The sequence below is a fragment of the Procambarus clarkii genome, chromosome 2 (genome assembly GCF_040958095.1).
Source record: "Procambarus clarkii isolate CNS0578487 chromosome 2, FALCON_Pclarkii_2.0, whole genome shotgun sequence".
Taxonomy (NCBI): Eukaryota; Metazoa; Arthropoda; class Malacostraca; order Decapoda; family Cambaridae; genus Procambarus; species Procambarus clarkii.
In genome coordinates, this window is record NC_091151.1 from 5,170,510 (window position 1) to 5,184,425 (window position 13,916).

Sequence of the window (13,916 nt, forward strand, 5' to 3'; positions counted from 1 at the left end):
ATATTTTAAGGATAATGAAATATTACCTAAAGTACTGTGCGAGTTCCGGCGTTGTCAGGTCTAGATACAGAAAATAGGCGCAGTGAATTATGGACGCCTTGGCATAGCGAGTGACGCATAATTTGACGTCTGGGGTTCGCCGTCTAGTGTACCCTGGAGAGGGCCATGGAGATTTTTAGTGGGTGCAGGTAGCATTATGGAGAGTGTTACCTTGGGACACGGGGAGCGTGTCCTGTTGGTGGGGGTGTGTGTGGCGCCGGGAGTAGTGCATGGTTGTGGATTGGTGTTTGGACGCCAAGTGTAGTGCATGGTTGTATATTGGCGTTTGTACGCCGGGGTGTGTAGTGTAATGCATGTGTAGTGGCGTATTAGACGCCAGCGTAATGACTAGTTTACTGTAGTGTAATGTGCATGTTTTGACTGTTGATATTATGGATGTAGTATAGTGCATGACATTGTTGGCATTGTAGCGCCAAGGTGTAGCATGTGTAGCATAACTAAGTTGTTGTAACACTGGGTGTATTGTAGACATTAGCGTTGAAGTCTGTTAACGCTGGTGGTAGTGTGTGGCGGGTGGCCACTACACAAGATATTATACCTGACGACAGTGGGTCAGGAAATTAACGGATTACCAGAGAAAAGGGACAGTGTGTGTTGCGTTTGGTGATGTCTCGTGGTGTTTTGATGCGCTCTGGCGCAAGGCATATGCCTGTGGTGGTGATGGTGTTGAGGGCGTTGGAGACGCCGTGTGTGGTGTTGAGGGCGTTGGGGACGCCGGGTGTTGTGTTGAGGGCGTTGGGGACGCCGTGTGTTGTGTTGAGGGCGTTGGGGACGCCGTGTGTTGTGTTGAGGGCGTTGGGGACGCCGGGTGTTGTGTTCAGGGCGTTGGGGACGCCGTGTGTTGTGTTCAGGGCGTTGGGGACGCCGGGTGTTGTGTTGAGGGCGTTGGGGACGCCGGGTGTTGTGTTGAGGGCGTTCGGGACGCCGTGTGTTGTGTTGAGGGCGTTGGGGACGCCGTGCGTTGTGTTGAGGGCGTTGGGGACGCTGGGTGTTGTGTTGAGGGCGTTGGGGACGCCGTGTGTTGTGTTGATGGCATTGGAGCCGCCGAGGGTTGATAGCGTTGGGGACGCCATTGGGTGGTGTAGTGTAGTGGCGTTTGAACGCCTGGTATGGAGTGTGGTGTTGTGGAGTATATGGTGGCGCAGGGGCGCCAGGTAGTGGTCGGTACGGTGAGTATTGGTGTAATGAGGTCAGGTGCGTCAGGACGCAGAGCCTGGCTGTTGAGAGACGTGGTGTTATAATGAGGTCATCAGTGGTTGGGTTGACCAGAGGTGATGGTGTGTCGGAGTTGGTAAGTATTGTGGATAAGATTATAATGTAGAATTTCAAAATTTCAGGTGTTGGTGGTTGCAGTGAGCGAGCCAAGTAGATATACTAATTTCTCATTAATTAAGTTGTTACAGGAATCTCGCTAGAGGCGAGCCAGTGGCAGTATGATGTTTTAGTGACATAAGTGTGAAATTATTTTAATGAGGTATTTATTATGATAATGTATGTGTATGTATATACTGTATATTACCTCATCGGCACCATTACTGAGTGTTAGGCTTGAGAAGGTCCCCTGGGATCATGTCACAGAGCTTCAGGTAGAGTAGAAGGAAGCTATGAGGCTACACTCAGTAATTCTAGAGAAAAAAAAGGAGGGTAGGAAGTGAAGCCAACGTGACGTTATAGGCGAAATTCGCCCCCTGACATCAAAGCAGGAATAAGGGCCAGCTGCAATGGTTTTGCAGCTGCGCTCAGGCTATATACGGGGAGAGAGTAAGGAGCCGAGGGGGTTATGTAATAATGGGATCGAGCCAGGGGGCTCCGAGGGAATATTTTGCAGGTACAGCGGTCGGGAAGGTGTGAATACAGGTGGACACACTCTGGGCGGATGGGCCTAGACCAGAGAGCTGTGAGGGATCTACAGCGTTCTGGGATTGGTGCCCTGGAACGAGACGTCAGCACAGACCCGAGGGAACATGACCCTGGGGTAGGAATCTCCGTTGCTCTGGAGGCCAGGATCACGTTAGCTCAGAGCAACGATGGGACATTGACAACATTCACCAGGCTGGACAGCCTGGGTTTTGTCTGGGTCATGGAGGATCTATGACCTAGCAACCATGGGACACGAAGACAAGAGAAGTGATTCTGCCAATTGTGGAGGAGGCCAGTGCAACATTGTGTGATCATTGTAAGCCCTTATGTTAACAGTACAGGGCAAGATGTTAAATTATTAACTTGTTACTAAGGATGAAGAACCTTAGATATATATGTGTTGTGTATATATTAATGACTAGTGTCATTTCTGTTTAAGTTCCAGCATTCTGGTCCATGTAATTTTATGGTTATGTTTGTATGTAATTATATGTCAGCAGTTTAGGTATATGTGCATTGTTGGAGATGGGAAAAATTATTTCAGACTATTTTACCTGTGCTATGATGTGAATATAATGTATATGTTGGAGAAGTGTTGTGAGTCATGTCGGGGAAAATTTTAATTTATTTCATTGTGTGTATGATGAACTTATTGGATGATTTTTTAGTTGTACACATATGGTGGGTGCATCCTCCAGGTCCTTGCACTAATGGAACCATTGCAATAATGCATATGGGGACATATGCGTGTTTAAGGAGGGGAGTGGTGTTGTAATCCACAAGTTAGTAGGAATTATTAGCTAGAGGATCATTACTACAACACTTAACGAATGATGATTGAAAGTACATGTAAGTAGACAGACTATGGATCACATATCTAAGAAAGGTCAATGGATTAAGACCGAAGCTGTTTAGCCAAATTAATAATTCCTGGAAAGAGGAATTATTCTTCGTCAGGCTTCTAGGAACAAGGTTACCGCTCTAGGGATAAGGTTAATCGGATTATACCTTCCTCAAGAGGCGTGGTGAAATGATTGAGGCCATGGTTGGCTGGAGTCAGTCTGATTGTGGAAGTTGAACTAGCAAGTCCTTTGGATCTCCGTTTGCGGCAGCAGCGAAGTGTAGCAGACAGCTATGCGAGAGCCTGTTGTGATCTTAGTGACCAAGTTAAGTCTGCAGTATGTGAGTATTGAATGTAAGACTAACCGGGTGTGGAGCGTTGTAGTAATCATTCCGTATTAGGGACTTAGGCGGAAGTTACGAGTGTGTGTGGTGATCGCGGAGGTCAAGTGGTCTATGGGTATTGGAAGTGTATTGACCTAATAGAGTATGTTAATATATTATTATTTGTCAGAGTCTATTCTTTGTAATTAAATGACAAAACACGACGGCCTTTAAATACCTTCCATATGTTCACTCATTGTGTTCCAGTACAAACCTAGTGGTACGCCTCAAGGGTCTGGTGTGTGTAGGAGTACACGGTGGTAGTAACGGTTGCTGAGGCAAGGTGTTATGTGTTGTGTAATCGCTGTGTTCGGAATGAACCGGGGTTCAGCGTCACGACAGGTGGGTCTGACTGAAGGTGTCCATAAGAAGAGGTGGGTCTGACTATAGGTGTCCATGGGAGGAGGTGGGACTGACTAAAGGTGTCCATGGGAAGAGATGGGTCTGACTAAAATATCCATGGGAAGAGGTTTGTCTGACAATAGGTGTCCATGGGAAGAGGTGGGTCTGACTAAAGGTGTCCATGGGAAGAGGTGGGCCTGACTAAAGGTGTCCATGGGAAGAAGTGGGTCTGACTAAAGGTGTCCATGGGAAGAGGTGGGTCTGACTATAGGTGTCCAAGGGATGAGGTGGGTCTGATTAAAGGTGTCCATGGGAAGAGGTGGGTCTGACTAAAGTGTCCATGGGAAGAGGTGGGTCTGACTAAAGTGTCCATGGAAAGAGGTGGGTCTGACTAAAGTGTCCATGGGAAGAGGTGGGTCTGACTAAAGGTGCCCATGGGAAGAGGTGGGTCTGACTAAAGGTGTCCAAATGAAGATGTGGGTCTGACTAAAGGTGTCCACGGGAAGAGGTGGGTCTGACTAAAGTGTCCATGGGAAGAAGTGGGTCTGACTAAAGTGTCCATGGAAAGAGGTGGGTCTGACTAAAGTGTCCATGGGAAGAGGTGGGTCTGATGAAAGGTGCCCATGGGAAGAGGTGGGTCTGACTAAAGGTGTCCACGGGAAGAGGTGGGTCTGGCTAAAGGTCCATGGGAAGAGGTGGGTCTGACTAAAGGTGCCCTTGGGAAGAGGTGGGTCTGACTAAAGGTCCATGGGAAGAGGTGGGTCTGACTAAAGGTGTCCTTGGGAAGAGGTGGGTCTGACTAAAGGTGTCCATGGGAAGAGGTGGGTTTGACTATAGGTGTCCATGGGAAGAGGTGGGTCTGACTAAAGGTGTCCTTAGGAAGAGGTGGGTCTGACTAAAGATGTCCACGTGAAGAGGTGGGTCTGACTGAAGTGTCCATGGGAGAAGGTGGGTCTGACTATAGGTGTCCACGGGAAGAGGTGGGTCTGACTAAATTGCCCATGGGAAGAGGTGGGTCTGACTAAAGGTGTTCATGGGAAGAGGTGGGTCTGATTAAATGTGTCCATTGGAAAAGGAGGGTCTGACAAAATGTGTCTATGGGAAGAGGTGGGTCTGACTAAAGTGTCCACGGGAAGAGGTGGGTCTGACAAAAGGTGTCCACGGGAAGAGGTGGGTCTGACTGAAGGTCCAATGGAAGAGGTGGGTCTGACTAAAGGTGTCCACGGGAAGAGGTGGGTCTGACTAAAGGTTTTCATGGGAAGAGGTGGGTCTGACTAAAGGTGTCCTTGGGAAGAGGTGGGTCTGACTAAAGGTGTCTATGGGAAGAGGTGGGTCTGACTAAAATGTCCACGGGAAGAGGTGGGACTGAATAAAGGTGTCCACGTGAAGAGGTGGGTCTGACTGAAGGTCCATGGGAAGAGGTGGGTCTGACTAAAGGTGTCCACGGGAAGAGGTGGGTCTGACTAAAGGTGTCCACGGGAAGAGGTGGGTCTGACTAAAGGTTTTCATGGGAAGAGGTGGGTCTGACTAAAGGTGCCCAATGGAAGAGGTGGGTCTGACTAAAGGTGTCCACGGGAAGAGGTGGGTCTGACTAAAGGTTTTCATGGGAAGAGGTGGGTCTGACTAAAGGTGTCCATGGGAAGAGGTGGGTCTGACTAAAGGTGTCTATGGGAAGAGGTGGGTCTGACTAAAGTGTCCACGGGAAGAGGTGGGACTGAATAAAGGTGTCCACGGGAAGAGGTGGGTCTGACTGAAGGTCCATGGGAAGAGGTGGGTCTGACTAAAGGTGTCCACGGGAAGAGGTGGGTCTGACTAAAGTGTCCATGGGAAGAGGTGGGTCTGACTAAATGTGTCCATGGGAAGAGGTGGGTCTGACTAAAGGTGTCCATGGGAAGAGGTGGGTCTGACAAAAGGTGCCAATGGGAAGAGGTGGGTCTTACTAAAGTGTCCATGGGAAGAGGTGGGTCTGACTAAAGGTGTCCATGGGAAGAGGTGGGCCTGACTAAAGGTGCCCATGGGAAGAGGTGGGTCTGACTAAAGGTGTCCATGGGAAGACGTGGGACTGACTAAAGTTGTCCATGGGAAGAGGTGGGTCTGACTAAATGTAGCCATGGGAAGAGGTTTGTCTGACTAAAGGTCTATATGGGAAGAGGTGGGTCTGACTATAGGTGTCCATGGGAAGAGGTGGGTCTTACTAAAGTGTTCATGGGAAGAGGTGGGTCTGACTAAAGGTCTATATGGGAAGAGGTGGGTCTGACTAAAGGTCTCCATGGGAAGAGGTGGGTCTGACTAAAGGTCTCCATGGGAAGAGGTGGGTCTGACTAAAGGTGTTTCATGGGAAGAGGTGGGTATGACTAAATGTGTCCATGGGAAGAGGTGGGTCTGACTAAATGTGTCCATGGGAAGAGGTGGATCTGACTAAATGTGTCCATGGGAAGAGGTGGGTCTGACTAAAAGTGTCCATTGGAAGAGGTAAGTCTGACCGAAGGTGTCCATAGGAAGAGGTGGGTCTGACTATAGGTGTCCATGGGAAGAGGTGGGACTGACTAAAGGTGTCCATGGGAAGAGGTGGGTCTGACAAAAGGTGCCCATGGGAAGAGGTGGGTCTTACTAAAGTGTCCATGGGAAGAGGTGGGTCTGACTAAAGGTGTCCATGGGAAGAGGTGGGCCTGACTAAAGGTGCCCATGGGAAGAGGTGGGTCTGACTAAAGGTGTCAATGGGAAAACGTGGGACTGACTAAAGTTGTCCATGGGAAGAGGTGGGTCTGACTAAATGTAGCCATGGGAAGAGGTTTGTCTGACTAAAGGTCTATATGGGAAGAGGTGGGTCTGACTATAGGTGTCCATGGGAAGAGGTGGGTCTTACTAAAGTGTTCATGGGAAGAGGTGGGTCTGACTAAAGGTCTATATGGGAAGAGGTAGGTCTGACTAAAGGTCTCCATGGGAAGAGGTGGGTCTGACTAAAGGTCTCCATGGGAAGAGGTGGGTCTGACTAAATGTGTCCATGGGAACAGGTGGATCTGACTAAATGTGTCCATGGGAAGAGGTGGGTCTGACTAAATGTGTCCATGGGAAGAGGTGGGTCTGACTAAAAGTGTCCATTGGAAAAGGTAAGTCTGACTGAAGGTGTCCATAGGAAGAGGTGGGTCTGACTATAGGTGTCCATGGGAAGAGGTGGGACTGACAAAAGGTGTCCATGGGAAGAGATGAGTCTGATTAAAGGTGTTCATGGGAAGAGGTGGGTCTTACTAAAGGGGTCCATGGGAAGAGGTGGGTCTGACTATAGGTGTCCATGGGAAGAGGTGGGTCTGACTAGAGGTGCCCATGGGAAGAGGTGGGTCTGATTGAAGGTGTTCGTAGGAAGAGGTGGGTCTGACTAAAGGTGTCCATGGGAAGAGGTGGGTCTGACTAAAGGTGCCCATGGGAAGAGGTGGGTCTGACTAAAGGTGTCCATGGGAAGACGTGGGACTAACTAAAGTTGTCCATGGGAAGAGGTGGGTCTGACTAAATGTAGCCATGGGAAGAGGTGGGTCTGACTAAAGGTCTATATGGGAAGAAGTGGGTCTGACTATAGGTGTCCATGGGAAGAGGTGGGTCTGACTAAAGCTGTCCATGGGAAGAGGTGGGTCTGACTAAAGGTGCCCATGGGAAGAGATGGGTCTTACTAAAGTGTGCATGGGAAGAGGTGGGTCTGACTAAAGGTGTTCATGGGAAGAGGTGGGTCTGACTAAAGGTGCCCATAGAAAGAGGTGGCTCTGACTAAAGGTGTCCTTGGGAAGACGTCGACTGACTAAAGGTGTCCATGGGAAGAAGTGGGTCTGACTAAAGGTGTCCATGGGAAGACGTGGGTCTGACTAAAGGTCTCCATGGGAAGAGGTGGGTCTGACTAAAGGTCTCAATGGGAAGAGGTGGGTCTGACTAAAGGTGTCCATGGGAAGAGGTGGGTCTTACTGAAGTGTCCATGGGAAGAGGTGGGTCTGACTAAAGGTTTCCATGGGAAGACGTGGGACTGACTAAAGGTGTCCATGGGAAGAGGAGGGTCTGACTAAAGGTGTCCATGGGAAGAGGTGGGTCTGACTAAAGGTGTCCATAGGAAGAGGTGGGTCTGACTGAAGTGTACATGGGAGAAGGTGGGTCTGACTATAGGTGTCCACGGGAAGATGTGGGTCTGACTGAATTGCCCATGGGAAGAGGTGGGTCTGACTAAAGGTGTTCATGGGAAGAGGTGGGTCTGACTAAAGGTGTCCATGGGAAGAGGTGGGTATGACTAATGGTGTCTATGGGAAGAGGTGGGTCTGACTAAAGTGTCCACGGGAAGAGGTGGGTCTGACTAAAGGTGTCCATGGGAAGCTGTGGGTCTGAATAAAGTGTCCATGGGAAGAGGTGGATCTGACTAAATTGTCCATGGGAAGAGGTGGGTCTGACTAAAGGTGTCCACGGGAAGAGGTGGGTCTGACTAAATTGCCCATGGGAAGAGGTGGGACCTCCTAAAGGTGTCCATGGAAAGAGGTGGGTCTGACTAACGGTGTTCGTAGGAAGAGGAGGGTCTGACAAAAAGTGTGCATGGGAAAAGGTGGGTCTGACTAAAGGTGTTCGTAGGAGGAGGTGGGTCTGACTAAAGGTGTGCTTAGGAAGAGGTGGGTCTGACTAAAGGTGTCCATGGGAAGATGTGGGTCTGATTAAAGGTGTCCATGGGAAGAGGTGGGTCTGACTAAAGGTGTCCATGGGAACAGGAGGGTCTGACTAAAGGTCTCCATGGGAAGACGTGGGTCTGACTAAAGGTGTCCATTGGAAGAGGTGGGTCTTACTAAAGTGTCCATGGGAAGAGGTAAGTCTGACTAAAGGTCTCCATGGGAAGAGGTGGGTCTGACTAAAGGTCTCCATAGGAAGAGGTGGGTCTGACTAAAGGTGTTTCATGGGAAAAGGTGGGTCTGACTAAAGTTGACCATGGGAAGAGGTGGGTCTGACTAAATGTGTCCATGGGAAGAGGTGGGTCTGACTAAATGTGTCCATGGGAAGAGGTGGGTCTGACTAAAGGTGTAAATGGGAAGACGTGGGACTGACTAAAGGTGTCCATGGAAGGAAGTGGGTCTGACTAAAGGTGCCCATGGGAAGAGGTGGGTCTGACTAAAGGTACCCATGGGAAGAGGTGGGTCTGACTAAAGGTGTTTCATGGGAAGAGGTGGGTCTGACTAAAGGTGTCCATGGGAAGAGGTGGGTCTGACTAAATGTGTCCATGGGAAGAGGTGGGTCTGACTAAATGTGTCCATGGGAAGAGGTGGGTCTGACTAAATGTGTCCATGGGAAGAGGTGGGTCTGACTGAATGTGTCCATGGGAAGAGGTGGGTCTGACTAAAAGTTCCCATGGGAAGAGGTGGGTCTGACTAAAAGTGTCCATGGGAAGAGGTGGGTCTGACTGAAGGTGTCCAGAAGAAGAGGTGGGTCTGACTATAGGTGTCCATGGGAGGAGGTGGGACTGACTAAAGGTGTCCATGGGAAGAGATGGGTCTGACTAAAATATCCATGGGAAAAGGTTTGTCTGACAATAGGTGTCCATGGGAAGAGGTGGGTCTGACTAAAGGTGTCCATGGGAAGAGGTGGGTCTGACTAAAGGTGTCCATGGGAAGAGGTGGGTCTGACTAAAGGTGTCCATGGGAAGAGGTGGGTCTGACTATAGGTGTCCAAGGGATGAGGTGGGTCTGATTAAAGGTGTCCATGGGAAGAGGTGGGTCTGACTAAAGGTGTCCAAGGGAAGAGGTGGGTCTGACTAAAGTGTCCATGGGAAGAGGTGGGTCTGACTAAAGTGTCCATGGAAAGAGGTGGGTCTGACTAAAGTGTCCATGGGAAGAGGTGGGTCTGACTAAAGGTGCCCATGGGAAGGGGTGGGTCTGACTAAAGGTGTCCAAAGGAAGATGTGGGTCTGACTAAAGGTGTCCACGGGAAGAGGTGGGTCTGACTAAAGTGTCCATGGGAAGAAGTGGGTCTGACTAAAGTGTCCATGGAAAGAGGTGGGTCTGACTAAAGTGTCCATGGGAAGAGGTGGGTCTGATTAAAGGTGCCCATGGGAAGAGGTGGGTCTGACTAAAGGTGTCCACGGGAAGAGGTGGGTCTGGCTAAAGGTCCATGGGAAGAGGTGGGTCTGACTAAAGGTGCCCTTGGGAAGAGGTGGGTCTGACTAAAGGTCCATGGGAAGAGGTGGGTCTGACTAAAGGTGTCCATGGGAAGAGGTGGGTTTGACTATAGGTGTCCATGGGAAGAGGTGGGTCTGACTAAAGGTGTCCTTGGGAAGAGGTGGGTCTGACTAAAGGTGTCCACGTGAAGAGATGGGTCTGACTGAAGTGTCCATGGGAGAAGGTGGGTCTGACTATAGGTGTCCACGGGAAGAGGTGGGTCTGACTAAATTGCCCATGGGAAGAGGTGGGTCTGACTAAAGGTGTTCATGGGAAGAGGTGGGTCTGATTAAATGTGTCCATTGGAAAAGAAGGGTCTGACTAAATGTGTCTATGGGAAGAGGTGGGTCTGACTAGAGTGTCCACGGGAAGAGGTGGGTCTGATTAAAGGTGTCCACGGGAAGAGGTGAGTCTGACTGAAGGTCCAATGGAAGAGGTGGGTCTGACTAAAGGTGTCCACGGGAAGAGGTGGGTCTGACTAAAGGTGTTTCATGGGAAGAGGTGGGTCTGACTAAAGGTGTCCATGGGAAGAGGTGGGTGTGACTAAATGTAGCTATGGGAAGAGGTTTGTCTGACTAAAGGTCTATGTAGGAAGAGGTGGGTCTGACTATAGGTGTCCATGGGAAGAGGTGGGTCTTACTAAAGTGTTCATGGGAAGAGGTGGGTCTGACTAAAGGTCTATATGGGAAGAGGTGGGTCTGACTAAAGGTCTCCATGGGAAGAGGTGGGTCTGACTAAAGGTGCCCATGGGAAGAGATGGGTCTTACTAAAGTGTGCATGGGAAGAGGTGGGTCTGACTAAAGGTGTTCATGGGAAGAGGTGGGTCTGACTAAAGGTGCCCATAGAAAGAGGTGGCTCTGACTAAAGGTGTCCTTGGGAAGACGTCGACTGACTAAAGGTGTCCATGGGAAGAAGTGGGTCTGACTAAAGGTGTCCATGGGAAGACGTGGGTCTGACTAAAGGTCTCCATGGGAAGAGGTGGGTCTGACTAAAGGTCTCAATGGGAAGAGGTGGGTCTGACTAAAGGTGTCCATGGGAAGAGGTGGGTCTTACTGAAGTGTCCATGGGAAGAGGTGGGTCTGACTAAAGGTTTCCATGGGAAGACGTGGGACTGACTAAAGGTGTCCATGGGAAGAGGAGGGTCTGACTAAAGGTGTCCATGGGAAGAGGTGGGTCTGACTAAAGGTGTCCATAGGAAGAGGTGGGTCTGACTGAAGTGTACATGGGAGAAGGTGGGTCTGACTATAGGTGTCCACGGGAAGATGTGGGTCTGACTGAATTGCCCATGGGAAGAGGTGGGTCTGACTAAAGGTGTTCATGGGAAGAGGTGGGTCTGACTAAAGGTGTCCATGGGAAGAGGTGGGTATGACTAATGGTGTCTATGGGAAGAGGTGGGTCTGACTAAAGTGTCCACGGGAAGAGGTGGGTCTGACTAAAGGTGTCCATGGGAAGCTGTGGGTCTGAATAAAGTGTCCATGGGAAGAGGTGGATCTGACTAAATTGTCCATGGGAAGAGGTGGGTCTGACTAAAGGTGTCCACGGGAAGAGGTGGGTCTGACTAAATTGCCCATGGGAAGAGGTGGGACCTCCTAAAGGTGTCCATGGAAAGAGGTGGGTCTGACTAACGGTGTTCGTAGGAAGAGGAGGGTCTGACAAAAAGTGTGCATGGGAAAAGGTGGGTCTGACTAAAGGTGTTCGTAGGAGGAGGTGGGTCTGACTAAAGGTGTGCTTAGGAAGAGGTGGGTCTGACTAAAGGTGTCCATGGGAAGATGTGGGTCTGATTAAAGGTGTCCATGGGAAGAGGTGGGTCTGACTAAAGGTGTCCATGGGAACAGGAGGGTCTGACTAAAGGTCTCCATGGGAAGACGTGGGTCTGACTAAAGGTGTCCATTGGAAGAGGTGGGTCTTACTAAAGTGTCCATGGGAAGAGGTAAGTCTGACTAAAGGTCTCCATGGGAAGAGGTGGGTCTGACTAAAGGTCTCCATAGGAAGAGGTGGGTCTGACTAAAGGTGTTTCATGGGAAAAGGTGGGTCTGACTAAAGTTGACCATGGGAAGAGGTGGGTCTGACTAAATGTGTCCATGGGAAGAGGTGGGTCTGACTAAATGTGTCCATGGGAAGAGGTGGGTCTGACTAAAGGTGTAAATGGGAAGACGTGGGACTGACTAAAGGTGTCCATGGAAGGAAGTGGGTCTGACTAAAGGTGCCCATGGGAAGAGGTGGGTCTGACTAAAGGTACCCATGGGAAGAGGTGGGTCTGACTAAAGGTGTTTCATGGGAAGAGGTGGGTCTGACTAAAGGTGTCCATGGGAAGAGGTGGGTCTGACTAAATGTGTCCATGGGAAGAGGTGGGTCTGACTAAATGTGTCCATGGGAAGAGGTGGGTCTGACTAAATGTGTCCATGGGAAGAGGTGGGTCTGACTGAATGTGTCCATGGGAAGAGGTGGGTCTGACTAAAAGTTCCCATGGGAAGAGGTGGGTCTGACTAAAAGTGTCCATGGGAAGAGGTGGGTCTGACTGAAGGTGTCCAGAAGAAGAGGTGGGTCTGACTATAGGTGTCCATGGGAGGAGGTGGGACTGACTAAAGGTGTCCATGGGAAGAGATGGGTCTGACTAAAATATCCATGGGAAAAGGTTTGTCTGACAATAGGTGTCCATGGGAAGAGGTGGGTCTGACTAAAGGTGTCCATGGGAAGAGGTGGGTCTGACTAAAGGTGTCCATGGGAAGAGGTGGGTCTGACTAAAGGTGTCCATGGGAAGAGGTGGGTCTGACTATAGGTGTCCAAGGGATGAGGTGGGTCTGATTAAAGGTGTCCATGGGAAGAGGTGGGTCTGACTAAAGGTGTCCAAGGGAAGAGGTGGGTCTGACTAAAGTGTCCATGGGAAGAGGTGGGTCTGACTAAAGTGTCCATGGAAAGAGGTGGGTCTGACTAAAGTGTCCATGGGAAGAGGTGGGTCTGACTAAAGGTGCCCATGGGAAGGGGTGGGTCTGACTAAAGGTGTCCAAAGGAAGATGTGGGTCTGACTAAAGGTGTCCACGGGAAGAGGTGGGTCTGACTAAAGTGTCCATGGGAAGAAGTGGGTCTGACTAAAGTGTCCATGGAAAGAGGTGGGTCTGACTAAAGTGTCCATGGGAAGAGGTGGGTCTGATTAAAGGTGCCCATGGGAAGAGGTGGGTCTGACTAAAGGTGTCCACGGGAAGAGGTGGGTCTGGCTAAAGGTCCATGGGAAGAGGTGGGTCTGACTAAAGGTGCCCTTGGGAAGAGGTGGGTCTGACTAAAGGTCCATGGGAAGAGGTGGGTCTGACTAAAGGTGTCCATGGGAAGAGGTGGGTTTGACTATAGGTGTCCATGGGAAGAGGTGGGTCTGACTAAAGGTGTCCTTGGGAAGAGGTGGGTCTGACTAAAGGTGTCCACGTGAAGAGATGGGTCTGACTGAAGTGTCCATGGGAGAAGGTGGGTCTGACTATAGGTGTCCACGGGAAGAGGTGGGTCTGACTAAATTGCCCATGGGAAGAGGTGGGTCTGACTAAAGGTGTTCATGGGAAGAGGTGGGTCTGATTAAATGTGTCCATTGGAAAAGAAGGGTCTGACTAAATGTGTCTATGGGAAGAGGTGGGTCTGACTAGAGTGTCCACGGGAAGAGGTGGGTCTGATTAAAGGTGTCCACGGGAAGAGGTGAGTCTGACTGAAGGTCCAATGGAAGAGGTGGGTCTGACTAAAGGTGTCCACGGGAAGAGGTGGGTCTGACTAAAGGTGTTTCATGGGAAGAGGTGGGTCTGACTAAAGGTGTCCATGGGAAGAGGTGGGTGTGACTAAATGTAGCTATGGGAAGAGGTTTGTCTGACTAAAGGTCTATGTAGGAAGAGGTGGGTCTGACTATAGGTGTCCATGGGAAGAGGTGGGTCTTACTAAAGTGTTCATGGGAAGAGGTGGGTCTGACTAAAGGTCTATATGGGAAGAGGTGGGTCTGACTAAAGGTCTCCATGGGAAGAGGTGGGTCTGACTAAAGGTCTCCATGGGAAGAGGTGGGTCTGACTAAAGGTGTTTCATGGGAAGAGGTGGGTCTGACTAAATGTGTCCATGGGAAGAGGTGGGTCTGACTAAAGGTGTTTCATGGGAAGAGGTGGGTATGACTAAATGTGTCCATGGGAAGAGGTTGGTCTGACTAAATATGTCCATAGGAAGAGGTGGATCTGACTAAATGTGTCCATGGGAAGAGGTGGGTCTGACTAAATGTGTCCATGGGAAGAGGTGGGT